Raw genomic sequence first — 6,000 nt, 5'->3', positions numbered from 1 at the left:
TGAAGAATATGTGTCATGAATGCCCGGTGCTTGGCCCTGTCTGCCAAGAGCTGCTGCTGTAGAGTGTCCGGACGGTCCTGAATAGTCTGAAACATAGAGAGCATCCGTTCGGACATCTACTGCTGGATGGCTACCTGTCGAGCCTGCTCTGCTGCTAGATGAGCCTGCTGCTGAGTAAGTGACTGAAGAATCGCGACAAGAGCAGGGTCAATAGCAGGTGGGGCAGCAGGAGCAGCACTGGAACTACCCACCACGTGATCATGTGAGCGAGGTGGCACAGGAGACGGTGGTGGGATCCCAAGGTCCTCATCATCATCTGAAGATGTGTCAGCAACTGCACCCTGGGTCTTGAACTATGTGAAAGTGTCATCCACAGCCCGAACATCTGATACTGGATCTAGCACAGGGACTGGGTCCTCAGGGGCTGGACGATAGGAACCAAACTGAAGGCGAGAGTCCTCGAGGGTGCCCTAGAACTGAGGAGGCTTGATCAGCTGCATGAAGATGTGACAGAGATAATGCGCATAGGGCAGCTGACGGCGAGCATGAAGACCATCTAGTACTGTGTCCTCGATCTCACAAATAAGGAAGTCAACCACGTCAAACTCTGAATGTGAGATCAAGGCACCAAGTAGCCATAGCTGAATATGTGTGGTGGCCTCTCTGTATCCCATCCTGGGTAGCAGTGCCCGTCTTTGTTGGGGACTTGTTCTCAAATGCTATGAGTTAAGAACAAGGCAACACAAAATATTAAATGTTAATGTCCTTCGTCCTTCGAAGCATTATTTCCCTTAGGATATAACGATCTTCGGACGAAGGTCATGAAGGACGTACCTTCATCATCGCGGTATACGTTAATGAAAGACAGAGCATATGAAACATGAAACATAACATGAGTAATCATATAACATCATTCACATATCTTCATTATATAATCTTGAATAGATAAAGACAATATTTAATTACATGTGTACCTTCGGCTTGACAGAAGGCAAAAATCCAAGCGTGCCGCATGAGCGAATAGAAGATAGCGTGAACAGTACAGGGGTACTGTTCATCTATTTATAGGCACAGGACGCAACCTGTGAGAAATTACATTCATGCCCTTTACAAATGATTACAATCATAATACAAGCTATCATGGACCGATTGGTCATTTCATCTTTAAGTCGGTACATCTGGTAGTACGCTACGAAGCTCTCTGATTGGCAGCTTCGGCTTTTGCTTCTGTGTCGATCTTCTGAAGGTGTTTATTCTTATGGGACCTTCAGCGACGAAGCAGACCTCCAATAGTAGCCCCTTCACGGTGCTAGATCATTTTTCGTAACGAGCTCGACCCGTGAAAAATTCTCTTAGGCTTCGGAATGCCGAAGGTCCGAAAAACACCTTCCGTGAGCTCGTTGTCGAGAAACGATTTAAATATTCTGAGTGTAAGGTGGTCCCACCATACGACGGGTACGCGTGATCTGGTGATTCTCCTTCTCGTGCACTATGGTCCACCGTTCAGTGGGTGCGGGCGGCTGTTCAGCGGGTGCGAGCGGCTTTACGATTTACCTTCCCACCTGCAGCACTATATAAACAGACGGGTAGGTGTGAAGTTACCACAACATTTACTGCTATTGCACTGTTGTGCTGCCGAAAAATTTGACCACAGCCGAAGCTTATCCACTGTATTCTCAATCCAAGCATCGTTTTTCTTTAGCTTCGTCACAAGAGGGAGCTTCGGCAAAGATAAAAAGTAATCAACTTCGTCAAAATGCAAGAAATTCAGCATCACATGGCCAGGGTGTGTTCAACAACTAGGGTTACACGCGACGGAGAGGAAACCGAAGCTACTGAAACTGCCCCAATCTCCAAAGTTATGAGGCAGTCGGGACTGGTTGTGGCAGAGGGCGCCTCTGACGAAGGTGCACCTGCTACCGAAGCCGAGCAGGCAGATATTGAAGAGGGTGATGCTGGTGAAGAAGAGATAGATTATAACACCACTATGCCATCCAAGCCCAGCCATTTGGATTTTGGGATGTCGACTGTCTCTGAAGCTGATATGCCCATGATGACGAAGCTAGGCTACTTCGGGAAGCCGAGAAGAAGCTAATTCGCTTTGGCGGGGAAGAGACCATCCCGAAACCAGAAAATGATGAAGTGGTAGTTTTTAAGAGCTTCTTCAAAGCAGGGTTGAGGTTTCCTCTGCACGGAATGATTGCAGATGTTTTGAAAAATTTCGAAATTTATCTTCATCAGCTGACTCCTAACGCTATCGTTAGGCTCAGCGTCTTTATTTGGGCTCTCCGAAGCCAAGGAGTGGAGCCGCTTGCCGAAGCCTTCTGTCGGGTACACGAACTTCGCTATCAGACGAAGGCTAGAGAAGATGGACTGCATGAGAACTTCGGCTGCTATAATTTTGCTTACCGCAAAGATATGAAGACACCGGTGGTTAGCTACCGCACCAAATGGCTGACCGGTTGGAAAACTGAATGGTTTTATGTTAAGATTGATGAGAAAAAGGAGAAGCTAGTTCAGAGCCCGCTGGAGCTAACCTTCGGGTTGACTAGGCCTCAGTGCAACATGACGCCGGGGGCATCATGCCTAGATGATGTGGGCGAATTTAGAGTTGTGTCTGAGCATATTGGTATTAGGGATTTAGTTCAGTAATACTTAGCCAATAGGGTATTCCCAACGTTAAAGGAATGGGGTATGCCGAAGCTTAAAGGAGAGAAGAAAAAGAATGAACTCGTTTGGTTGCCCTATCATTTTAAGTTCAAGAAACACTTCAAAGAAACCTGCCAAGAATGGTTGGATACAATTGAAGTTATGTGCAATGAAATCTTGGGCAATTATACGAAAAAAGAAGATCAACAGATGATAGCAGCCTTTGGCACCCGGCAGAAACGAAGGTTAAACCGAGTAATAGACGCTTTGAAATTTGAATACCCAGACTACGAAAGGTTAAGCAAAGGTGCCGAAGGGCCAAAACGAAAAAGGGTTGTCAGTATTATACAAAGACAAGCTGCTAGGATGATAAAAGAAGATGAGAATTTGACAAAAAAGAAAAAATCCAGTCCTGAGCCAAAGGTGGCTGTGTCGAAGAAAAGAAAGGCTCCAGCTCCAAAGCCGAAAGCTGATTTAGAAGAAGAAGTTCCCTCAACACCTTCTGCCACTGATGCAGAAGAAATTTTAAAGGTAATGACTGAATCTCTACCTAATAAGCTAAGTCCGATGGGACCGGAACTGATGAAGCTTTTACAGAAGAAGAAGGAGCCTTCGGCTGCCGAGAAGCCTGCTGAACCAAAAAAGCAAAGAATTATTACTGTCATTGAGGCTATTAAAGAAACACCGCCATCGGCCTCAGCGCCAAAAACAGCAGCAGCCGAAGCTGCTCCTGCCGAAGCTTCTACTTCCGAAGCTACAGCAGCCAAAGCCACAGATTTGGAAAACACACTCATTGATATTGATGAAATGATTTTGAATATGGCTGAGGAAGAAACTGCTGCAGCTGCTGAGGAAACCCCGGCCGCAGTGCCTGAAAAAGGGGAGAAGATGCCTAGAAAAGAGAAGGAGCCTGCCGAAGATAAATCGAAAGAAGAAAATTTCAACTTTCAAAACATAATTGGGCAAGAATTGTCAAAGGCTGAAAAAGAAGAGCTGAAGGACTATGCCATATCGTGCGGCTACCAGCCAGGGGCACTGCTCTTCGGCGGTGTTGCCGAAGAGAGTTTAGGATGCCTTTGGGACCGAGTTGGGGTGAAGGTTGTCATCACTTTATCGAAAAGTGTTGGTTTCCTGAAGCTCGAAACTGATCTCAGCAGATACCGACGACAGCATATTGCCGGTAGCCTATTTTATTCTAACTTTAAGGTAAAATTCTTCCCTTAACTTTTTATTGTTTTGATATGAAGATGTTTTCTGATGAAGGTTATTTTGTCAGAGCTTACTGCTAAGCAAAGCCTTGAGGATGCAATAAGACCTCGAGGACAAGAAAAACGAAGTTATAATTGAGGGCTTAGAGAAGAAGATTAAAGATCATGAAGCTGCCCTAGAAAAGAAAGACTTCGTGCTTCAAAGGATGGAAGGTTCACTGGCAGAAGCTCAAGCCGAGATCACCAGATTGAACAGTGAACTTTCCCTACAGTCAAAAAGCTTTGAGCAAGAGAAGAAAGCTTTCAAAACAAAACTCGAAGCCGAGGCTGAAAAAGTTCAAATCTACAGAAATCACTCAAGGATCTTCAGGAAAAATGCTTAGGCTTCAGCACCCGGTGCATTCAACGGCTGAAACAGGTCTTTAACTCAATTGGAGCCAGCTCTGAAAAATTTAAACCTTCGGTTGAAGACCTGCCGGGCACATTTGATCATATTGAAGTGAAGTTGATGCTCTCGACGAAGTTATAGCTGGACATGGTGACTTTTGTGCCTTGCTAGCTTCTCGAGGCACAGTTGTCGCTTTCATGAAGGCTGACTGTACACATGGAAATATTTTAAACAGACCAAGCTTCAGCCTGTCACCAGCAGACTTGGATGACATCCCCGGCCTGGCCCGAAGCATCGGAAACAGATTCGTTACTCAAATCTGGGCAAAGGGCAGGCGAAACTTGGCTGGTGACGAAGCTCGAAATCACCTTAAACCGGTAAGAAACTCATACCTTGTGCTTTCCTTTTCCTTGAAACTTGAATTTACCTTATAATGCTTTGATATGTATAGGATGATGAAGCCGAGGAGCATTGAGCCGAAGCTTAGCAGACGATCCGAAGCTTAGCAGATGATGATGAAGCCGAAAACCTAGCTGTGAAAAAACTCTAGAAAAACTCTTGTATTATCCTTTGTAAAGAATATTGTAATTTGAGAATCAGATTCTACTCTGTAAATTTGTCCATACCTTGTAATATATTTTATCTTTTCGTCAATGTATGAACTGCTTTGATGTGGACGAAATTTGTATTTTTTGAGCCGAAGGCGAAAAACACCTTCCCTTCTTTTCGTACGCAACGAAGCATAAATCTGCTTCCAAAGCCGTATTCTTAGAGCCGAAGCAACTGTCTATCTGTATGATATGATGATGATGATCCTATGTATGTCTAAATGAATGTTTATGAATGCAATGTATGATGTAATGTATCGTGCCAATGAATGCCCAAACACACACATTCGAAGCTTCATCCATAACCTTCATTCCCTTAGGAATGACTGAAGTCTCTTTGCCGTTTATTTTTCGGCTGCACCGCTTATTTTCCGTGTAAGTTCTGCATCCCCTTAGGAACGTCTTTTGAACTTTTTTGCCTTCTATTTCGGCGGTATTCGCGTTGACTTTTCGCGCTTCGCCTTATATTTTGGCAGTATTTGGCTCTGCATTCCCTTAGGAACGACTTTTGAGCAGAAAACTTATGTTACGCTCCCTTAGGAACGACTTTTTGTAGCTTCGTCGTGCTCTGCATCCCCTTAGGGACGACTTTTGAGCTTCTCCCTATTTTTTCTCTATGCACTCGATGGTGCATGCTCAGATTTTACATTTACATATCTTGGGGGATTTTGCTCTCGTAGAGCTGAATAAAAAATGAGAAATTACAAACTATGGCCCATTAAAAACCTTTCTCCCCCTTTGGAAAGGAAAAGGGTGCCATAGGAAAAATGAAAAAGATTACATCAATTTATACATAATATCGCTGAAGCTCATCCGCATTCCAAGATCTAGGAATGTCGTTGCCATCCATGTCCTTTAATCTGTAAGAACCGGGTCTTGACGAAGATACTACCAAAAAGGGTCCTTCCCACTTCAGCTGAAGCTTGCCTACTGTGTCAGGGTTGGCTTCTCTCCGAAGCACCAAATGTCCAAGCTTAATGTTTTTCAACTGAACTTTTCTATCACGCCATTTTATTGTTTTAGCTTGATATTTGTTGATATTTTCCACAGTCTGAAGTCTGATTCTTTCTAAAGTGTCCTTTGCCACAGAATAATTAGCTTTGTCTTCTATCGAAGCTACTGTTCTTATCGACCCGCTTTAGCCTCT

This window comes from Zea mays, chromosome 5, assembly GCF_902167145.1.
Source record: "Zea mays cultivar B73 chromosome 5, Zm-B73-REFERENCE-NAM-5.0, whole genome shotgun sequence".
Taxonomy (NCBI): Eukaryota; Viridiplantae; Streptophyta; class Magnoliopsida; order Poales; family Poaceae; genus Zea; species Zea mays.
The sequence above is the reverse complement of the archived record's forward strand: the minus strand, read 5'-3'. Positions refer to the sequence as shown.